Source organism: Camelus bactrianus, chromosome 20, assembly GCF_048773025.1.
Source record: "Camelus bactrianus isolate YW-2024 breed Bactrian camel chromosome 20, ASM4877302v1, whole genome shotgun sequence".
Lineage (NCBI taxonomy): Eukaryota > Metazoa > Chordata > Mammalia > Artiodactyla > Camelidae > Camelus > Camelus bactrianus.
The window spans coordinates 19,726,440-19,736,349 of record NC_133558.1 but is presented as its reverse complement, the minus strand read 5'-3'; the positions used below and the strand labels follow the sequence as shown (position 1 = coordinate 19,736,349).

Sequence of the window (9,910 nt, the reverse complement as noted above, 5' to 3'; positions counted from 1 at the left end):
GCAGTGGTACTTTGTGGTGATCAATTTGTAATGTATAAAAAGAACAAATTACAATGTTGGGACACCCAAAACTAAAATCATGTTGGAAGTCAATTATACTTTTGTTTTAAGTATAAGGATGGATAGATAGATAGATAGATAGATAAAATAAAGTTACAGCTCAGTTAAAAAAAAAATAGTTGGTACTTTGTCCCGGTCAATAGCCAATATTCTACATACTTATCTGGCAGGGGAGATACCATGATGACGAAGGTGGTTTTCCCAGGGCGAGTTTTATCCACTGCACTCTGGATGTGCTGACTCCTGCAATTTCCCCAAATGTGGGAAACTTGACTGCATAATTTGTGGTAGTGTGCATTCAAGCTTTCCCCTGGGAAAAAAAAAAAAATTCTACTGCCTCTTTTCTCCCTCCCTTGTGCCCACACTTCCTCATTTTCCAGCCCATATGTCTACCCTTCGTCAATCTACAGCTGAAACTTGTGACCACTGGTGACAGACCCTGTCGTCCTCAAAGCTGATGCTCTGTCAGGGGCATTTCTGCCCTCAGAGGTGAGTTCAGCTACAGTGATGTGCTGGTTAAATCAGCGAGGAGTGGGGGGATTTGAGGTGGGGGAAGCCTTTACCAATTTCCATGGTGTAAATACTCCCATCTACCATATTTGATTCCCAGCTACCAACAGGTTTAACAAACAGCTTGTAAAATTCCTGAATATTTAACAATTCCTCTCACCAGCCAGTCCAAGCTTGCTTCAACATACCATTGATTCAGGAGGATTCCCAAAGAGTCCCTGGGCCCCCCAAAATATCTTGATAAAGTGAGCAATAGACCCAGCAGTAGTGGAGAGAAGGGCCCTCCGGTGGCATTTCTACCCGCTGGCTCCCTTGGCTCTGAGCTCTGGGAAGAGTGTGACTTTAGGGAGTCAGGAGAGCTCTGGGTTCAAATCTTGGTGTGACTTCGGGCAAGTTTCAGCTTCCAACTCTGCAAGTTAGGATTGATAAAACCTGTAGGATAACTTTGAGGATGAAACAAGATGCCTAAAGAAAATGCCCAACATATAGCAAGCTCTCAGTAAATGTTCTTTCTTTTGCCCCCTCTTCTCAGTCTTAATTTTTTCTGTACTAGTTCAAATAATAATTTTTCAAAGGGTCCAACAGGGGGAGCCCAAACTCAACACTGTCAGGGTGGGGGGACTGGTGATTCAACTCAACTCTCACCACAGTTTAGAGTTTAACTTCAGAAACTTTGAAGGGCATAGTGCTTTTTCCCTTGAGGGTTCTCCCTTGTCCACATCCCCAAAGAGGTGAGTCCATCAAAATGTTCTATAGCTGGGGTTTATGCCACATGGCATCATTTTCCTCTAAGATGGCAAGCTATACTCAGAATCAGAAACCACGGTCCATGAAAGGGGTACCATGTCAGGACCAAAGCAAGGACACTGGGTTTCCCTAAGGCTGTGCTTCACACAACGAGCACACACAAAGCCTCCCGTGCACCCAAAATGCCTCCCACATCAAATCAGGTCTGTCCCACAATATTCCATTACACAGAGGAGACAGAGGCAGAAGGGACATGAGGCTCACTAGATTTGTGAAGGCTGGCTGTTCACATACAATGGAATTATTGGGATGATTCAAGGAGAGGCAGCAAATGAAACTTTGAGGAAATCTGGTTTCTTGCGGTAAAGAGCTTTTGTAACTTGAGAAAAGTTTCGGAAACTTAGAAGCAAAAAATTCTTCATCAGAAATGAATGAAAAGCCTTGGGTTTGAACAATGTGTGGCTACTTTCTAGCTGGCTGACCTACACAAGTTGTTTAATCTCTCTGAGACTCAGTCACTCGTATATTTATTCACTGAATCTATTATTTATTGAGCATCTTGTATGTATCAGGCATGGGGCTAAGTGAATCCTGAGGAGACAATGGTGAGCAAAACCAGGCACTGTCCTTTTTCTCATGGAGCTTACAATTTATTTATTTGTAAAAAAGCATAGTAACACTGGGACAACTGGATATCCACATGCAAAAGAATGAAGTTAGGTCCCTATCTCACACTGTATAAGAAAATTAACCCACAATGGATCAAAGACCTAAATGTGACAGCTAAGACTATGTTCTCTTCTCTTAGAAGAGAACATAGTCTCAAATCTTTGTGACTGCAGATTAGGTGGTAGCTTCTTGGCTACAATACCAAATGCACAAGTAACAAAGAAACAGGTAAACTGGACTTGATCAAAATTTAAAACTTTTGTGCTCCAAAGGACACCATCAAGAAAGTGAAAAGATGCCAAGATGTGGAAGCAACCTAAGTGTCCATCAACAGATGAATGGATAAAGAAAATGTGGTATAATATACACATGTGTGTATACACAATGGAATACTATTCAACCATAATTAAACTTTTGCCATTTACAGCAACTTGGATGGACTTGGAGAGTATGATGCTAAGTGAAATAAGTCAGATAGAGAAAGACAAATAAGTGTATGATATCACTTATATGTGGAATCTAAAAAATACAACAAATCAGTGACTATAACAAAAAGAAGCAGACTCACAGATATAGAAAACAAACTAGTGGTTACCAGTGGGGAGAGGCAATATAGGGGTAGGGGATTTAGAAGTACAATAATAGTTATGTATAAAATAAGCTACAAGGATATATTATACAATACAGGGAATACAGCCAATATTTTATAGTAACTATAAATGGAGTATAATCTTAAAAAAAAAAAAAGGTGAAAAGATGATCTACAGAATGGGATGAAATACTTGTAAGTCACCGATCTGTTAAAGGGCTTGTATTGAGAATATATAAAGAACTCTTACAACTCAGTAATTAAAAAAAAAAGAATTTAAAAATGGGCAAAGGATCTTTATAAACATTTCTCCAAAGATATACAAATGGCCAACAAACACATAAAAAGATGCTCAACATAATTAATACCACTTTATACCCACTAAAATGGTAGAATAAAAAAAAAAACAGGTTGGAGAGATTGGAACCCTCATACACTGCTGGTGGGAATGTCAAATGGTGCAGTCACTTCAGAAAACAGCCTGGCAGTTCCTCAAAAGTTTCAACAAAGGGTTTCCATATGACTAGAAACTGCACTCCTAGGTATAATACCCAAGAGAAATGAAAACACATCCACACACATCCTTGTTCATAAATATTCATACCATACCAGCGCTATTCATAATAACCAAAACATAGAAACAACACAAATAGCCATCAATTGATGAATGAATAAATAGTGAATTGTGGTATCTATATTCACATAATGGAAATCATTAGGCAATAAAGAAAAACAAAGTAATGATAGCTGCTACAATGTAGCTGAACTTTGAAAACATTATGCTAAGTGAGAGAAGCCAGACACAAAAGGCCACATATTGTGTGACTTCATTTATATGAAATGTCCAGAATAGACCAATCCTCAGAGATAAAAAGTAGGTTAGTGGTTGTCTAGGACAGAAGCGGGCAGGGATCTGAGGGGAAGTTGGGAATGATTGTTCATGGCTTTGGGATTTCTTTTGGTGGTGATGAAAATATTCTAAAATCAATTGTAGGTTGGTCACAGAACTCCATGAGCATGTTAAAAACCATTCAATTGTACACTTTAAAATGGTGAACCGTATGATATAGGAATCATATCTCAATACTGCTATTATTAAAAATAAAGACATAATTCAAACAGATATGTGTACATACACATTCATAGTGACATTATTCACAATAGCCAAGAGGTGGAGGCAACCCAAGTGTCCATCGATGGATGAATGGATAAACAAAATGTGGTCTATATATACAATGGAATATTACGCAGCCTTAAAAAGGGAGAAAATTCTGACACCTGCTACAACATGAATGAATCTCAAAGACATTATGGTAAGTGAAATAAAAGCCAGTCACAAGAGGATAAATATTATGTGATTTCACTTATATGAGGTCCCTAGAGTAGTTAAATTCATAGAGACAAAGCAGAATGGTGGTTGCCAGGGGCGAAGGTTAGGGGGAGGGGGGCATGAGAAGATATTGTTTCCTGGATACAGAAGTTTAGTTGGGGAAGATGTGAAAGCTCTGGAGATGGATGGTGGTGATGGCTGCACAACAGTATAAATGTACTTAATGTTGCTGAACTGTATATTTAAAAATGGTTTTAAAATAGTATAAATTTTAGGTATTTATATATTTAGTTGTAATGCCTAGTTATTTTTATGAAGGTAAGTGTGTGTGGGTTCTGTAACTTATTTCCTTGCAAGCACAAATGGTGAGGGAAACTTCCTCTCTATGTGGGATGCTTCTGGGGCCTGGTCACCATATGCCACCACAGTGGGGACAAGTCACCGTCCTTTCAGGCAAAGGGCAAAGCTTTCACCTGAGGACTACCTGGCAAGTGTCCCCCTGCAGCTGCTTAACCTCTTGCTCCCAGATTTCCCTCCACAGTTTCTTCCACTGCTCTCCTGGCAAAGAATTTAGGATACATCGCCTTCTCAGAAGGATGCCAGTCATCTAAGTACCTCGCAGGGACCTTGTAACACTCTTATCTCTCCTGAGAGGTGCCCTCAGTAAAGCAGGGGAGATAAATGGTTGTGGATGCTGGTGGTGGCAGAATTCTTCCTCTGCCTCCCTCAGTAGCTGGGCAGACTTTACCAAACCCTTTTCCTTCTTAGATCTTCAAACCGGGCTCTCTCAAACAAGCAAAGGACCAGTATTTGTCCCTGTGGATGCACCACAAGTCAAGGTGGCATAGCACCTGCTTATAAAGCTGCAGACCTTCCACTGCTGGGTCAGGTAGGCCAGAGTACCATGGTGACCCATTCACCTTGGGCCACCGGGGTGCAGTAAAATGGTAAATCTTTGTTATATATATATTTTACCACAATTAAAAAAAAAATAAAAGCACAATAATAGTTCTTATTTCATAGGGTCATTGTGAAGAGTAAATGAGATTATTTTGGGCTGAAGAAACAGCCAAAGTAATTAACAGCATTTATGAACCAGGCCTGGAGACCAGGGTTTGGGATGGGGGAGGGACACAAAATTTCTACTGTATCTATTGTTTAGATTTGTAAACTGGCATATTTTTATAATTCAAAAAGTAAAGCAGTTCAGAAACAGACTCACAGACATAAAAAACAAACTTATGGTTACCAGGAGGGAAGGGGACAAAGGGATAAATTGGGAGCTCGAGATTTGCAGATACTAACTTCTATATATAAATAGACAGACCACTAGTTTCTACTGTATAGCACAGGGAACTATATTCAATATCTTGTAGTAACATATAATGATGGGGGAAGGTATAGCTCAGTGGTTAGAATGTGTGCTTAGCATGCACACACTGGGTTCAATCCCCAGAACCTCCATTTAAACAAACAAACAAACAAACCTAATTACCTCCCAAATAAAATAAATAAGTATCTTGTAGTAACCTATAATGAAAAAGAATATGAAAGGGAATATATGTATGTTTATGTATGACTAAAACATTATGCTGAATACCAGAAACTGATACAACATTGTAAACTAAGTATAAAAATAAAACAAATTAAAAAGTAAAGTGGTAAAAGGCTGCTTTTTGCTGTGTTACTGATTTATTCAAGATTTAGTGTCCACAGAAAAGTACATAAAGATTGAGAACAACATTCTATTCTTGGCTTATGTGTGGCCTTCTGTGTTTGTCTTTATGTGCAACTTTTTCCAGATTTCCTCAGCTTTGCTTACCTTTCTCCCCTCTCTGCCCCCATTTACTTAAGTCTATTAGTCACAAAATCTTAAACATCCCGGTCTGATCCCTGGATTCTCCCGTCTTGCCCCCAGAAAGACCCCAGACCTCACACAGGGGGGGTGTGCCTGCTCATTTCCCGCCAGTGTCCTCTGAACTCCTCTGCCCCATTTTACCTCCTTCCCTAAAGCGAAACCTTCCCTGAAATCTGATTTCCAGTCTTCCCCTTTGCAAACTGAGAGGCCTGCTCCTCCAGGAGGCGGGAGCCGGCGGGGAGCCCGGCCGGAAGTCAGTTTCCTGGGTGGGAGAATCCTGGCCCAAAGCCAGACGGCTGACGTCACCCGATCCAGATGGCGGAAGCCGTTGCCCAATCGGAGGAAATCGACGCCAGCACCACATTTCTCGGTGACTTTCTTCCTCGGTTCAGAAAAGCATTTTCCTCGACAGGAGGCAGCTGAGTCGGAGTGGAAATTGCCCTGACCTTTGAACCACACGGTGTGTTGACCGTGAAGCAGGCCGTGACTGACAAATGAATGTGAGACCTGACACCGGACTCCCGGAGTCATAAGACGGCAAGTCTGGGTCTTTGCCACCTACATTCTAACCTCTGACAAATCAGTTCAGTCGGTTTTCTTAGCCATGAGTAACAATAGTACCTACCTCATAGAAGCTACTGTTGCATGGCTAGAATGAGGTCATCCATGTGAAAGATTTCATAAACTTCAAGCAGGAGTGCAACATTCTGCCTGTTGTGAGAGCCTTCCTGAGGGTGGTGGACCCCAAGGAGGCAGGATGGAGCGTGGTTACAGGCTGATCCCAGAGCCAGGCAGCCTGCACCAGAATGTGCAGCTGGGACATGAAACAGCCTCTGGGTGCCCAGTTATCTTGAGGTCAAAATGGAGGACGGTAAGAATATCACCCTGCAAAGGGAGGGGCAGGGGGTATAGTTCAGTGGTAAAGTGCATGCTCAGCATGCAGGAGGTCCTGGGTTCAATCCCCAGTACCTCTGTTAAAAACAATAAAAAGAAAATAAACATAATTACTTCCCCTCCAGAACAAACCAACAACAAAAAAATTTTTTAAAGAAAGAATACCACCCTCATCACAGTGTTATCAGGAGGGTGAGGTAGTTACTCCACTCAGACTACACAGAACACTGCCTGTCTTGTGGCAGCACTCACCAAGGCTTAGCTAGGATGATGGTTCCCAAGGCCATCATGTGCACTTGCAGGCCCTGGCCTGGGCGTTCAACCCGATTCCCAAGAGGTCTCATAAGAAGTTTCTTTCCTGACCCGCAGTCCACACAGCAGGCAAAGCTGAGACAGGAAGGGGGCAGCGCACAGCCATTCTAGGAACAACACAACAATTAACATCAGGATGGCTGAGGAGTCAATCCCCAATAGGCCTTGAGGCTCAAGATGGTGGGAGACTTGACTTCTAGCAGACCTTGAGCTTCATTATAAGCCCATTGTAATATATTAACATGGTGAATAGCATGCCATGGCAGTCCCAAGCCTAGCCATGAAAGGTCAAAGAGTGGGAAACGGCCAACTTCCTGTCCCAGCCCCTTCCCCAGACTACTTAGACTGGTCCTTCCACTTATTAGCATATGAAGCCACTGAGTTCATAAAAACTGGCAACATGATGACTTGTGGCCGCACCCTCTCTCTGCCTCTTCGGAGTTGGCCTACACTCTGTCTCTGGAGTGTGTACCTACTTTTACTCTAATCTGAGCACCCAACATCCACACCTTGTGGCCTTTCTCTTGCCTTTTGATGTATCTCTAAATAAATGTACCTTTACTACTGTGGCTCGCTCTTGAACTCTTTCCTCTGTGAAGCCAAGGACCCACACGTGGCGGGGCACGTTCCGGGGGCTCAACTGAAGCCTGGGACACAGCCCTCCTCACACCCCACATCCATTTTTCCTGCATCAGAACTATTTAACTAAAGTCTGAACATGTCACTTCTCTGCTGAACCACTCAAATCTGCCCCAGCCCCAGCCCCAACCCTACCAGTGAAAAACATCAAGCACCTGTGATAGGCCCTTGAGCCCCTCTCCAGCCTCTCCTGATGCCCACTGCCTCTCAGCAAGGGTCCAGCAACCCCAGCTGCCTGTAGATTCTCACCTCCACCACCTGGTTCCTGTTGCCCCTCTGCCCAGCATGCCCTCACCAACCTTGCCTTGCAAACTCCCAGTTCTCCTTCCAAACCCTTAGACTCAAGTCTTTCAGAAAGTCCCTTCTGACTCTTCTAAGCAGGGCCTGGATCCCCTTCTCCCATATTCCCCGTGGGCACCTCCATCATTGCATGGGCCAAATTGTATCCTAACTATTCAGGTGACTGTTTCACAACAAGACTGGGTCTTGTTCATCTCAAGCAAACTCAACATGAGCACAGGGCCAGGCACACAGCAGGGGCTCTGTAAACTTTGGGTGGAAAGTCTGATAAGTAGATGACCAGGAACAAATTGAGCCCAAGCTTGTTTGTTCAGCTACCATAACAGATGATTGTGTTTGCCTGGAGTTGGGATGAACATCTCAAAACAGATACAGTTTCCATTTGCCTCAGCTGTTGTTCTTAGAATCACCCTGTCTGTCTCCCCCATCCTCTGTATCTCTCTTTTCCCTGTTCTTATACTTTGTCTCTCCACCCTCAGCACTTTGTTTCTCTTTCTTGCTCTGTATCATATTTCTATACCCTTTGTTGCTTTGTAGCCTTTTCTCTTCATCTTTCTTTTGTGGTTGAGAGGTCCTGTTTTCTTGCCTCTTTTTAAGGGTTCTGGGCCGGTAAGAGTATACCTAGTTTCATGACTCCTCAGAAAGAAGGAGATTTTGAAAAGAAGGAAATCAAGCTTTATTACGTGCCCAGAATTTACATACATTTTATTTCGTGTAATCTTGGTAATAAATTTACAATGTGATATATCATCCCAGCAAGCTAGTTTATGCTTCTGTAACAGACAACCTCTTGCTGATGGTGGGTTGGCTGAGGCTCTGCTCTGAGCCATCATTGTCCTAACCTCAGGGCCCAGGTTGACATAGCAGCCACATCTAGAACATCACCACTTGCTATAGTGGAAGGAGGAGAGAATGTGGGAAAAGCACAACACACACTGGCTTTTAAAACTTCCATGGAAGAGGGGAGGGTATAGGTTAGTGGTAGAGTGCATGCCTAGCATTCATGAGGTCCTGGGTTCAATTTCCAGTACTTTTGTTAAATAAATAAACCTAACTTCCTCCCCCCATTAAAAAAAAAATTAAAACTTTCATGTAGAAGGGACACATTTTAATTGGCCAAAGTAAGTCACATAGTCATGCCTTGGTTAGTTGGTAAGAGTTACCCGGGGTGGCAAAGTAGAGTCTTCCTAGGTACCTGGAAGGAGAGAGAAACTCAAATATTGGTGAACAAGCCTTATAAACCATGGTGGATATTACTGTTTCCACCTTACAGATGAGGTGGCTGAGGCACAAGTTTATGTAGTTTAAGGACATGCAGGAAATGTCAAGAGAGTGGGGCTGAATGCATGCCTTTTGATTCCTGGGACTGTGCCCTTGCCAATTCAGTGGATTTGGGGTGCCTAGGCCTTCTCTACCACTTTTACCAAGTAGTTGGACTCTGCTCTGAGGCTTGGCTTGCTGGCCTGCTGGAGGCAAGATAAGAAGCCTAGCTTTGCTCACCAACTTCTGCATCACATCTGGTGAGTGGCATCAGAATTTCTAAGGGGGAGTTTGGGAGACTTCTAATTCCTAGGACAAAACTTGGTAGGTCACAAAACTTAGAGTACAATCATTAAAAACCTTCTAGGCAAAATTAATCTATGGTGCTACAAGTCAGAATAGCAGTTCTTTCAGAATAGGGCAAGAAAGGAGTTTTGCATATTGACCGATAAGGGATCAAGGGAAACTTCTGTGGTGATACTATCTTGATCTGGATGGTGGTTAAGTGGGTGAATACAAATGTAAAAATTTATCAAGCTGTACGCTTAAGATTGGTACAGTTTGCTATATGTCATTTATATCTCAATAAAAATGAATAATAAAAAGAACTATTCATTATCAGAATAAAAATATTTACTGTGCCAAAGAGGCTGTTAAGAGAATGATAAGACAAGGTACCGAGTGGGAGAAAATATTTGCAAGTCACATATTCAACAAAGGACATTTATCCAGACTATATAAA

The 9,910-nt window shown here is 42.3% G+C and overlaps 2 pseudogenes; one reads left to right on the top strand and one right to left on the bottom strand.

Moving 5' to 3' along the window:
- Nucleotides 1–215: 215 nt before the first annotated feature.
- Nucleotides 216–368, top strand: LOC123618702 (U1 spliceosomal RNA; annotated as a pseudogene).
- Nucleotides 369–4,072: 3,704 nt separating this feature from the next.
- LOC105074133 (NADH dehydrogenase [ubiquinone] 1 beta subcomplex subunit 9 pseudogene) lies at nucleotides 4,073–6,944 on the bottom strand (annotated as a pseudogene).
- Between the last annotated feature and the right edge of the window lie 2,966 nt (nucleotides 6,945–9,910).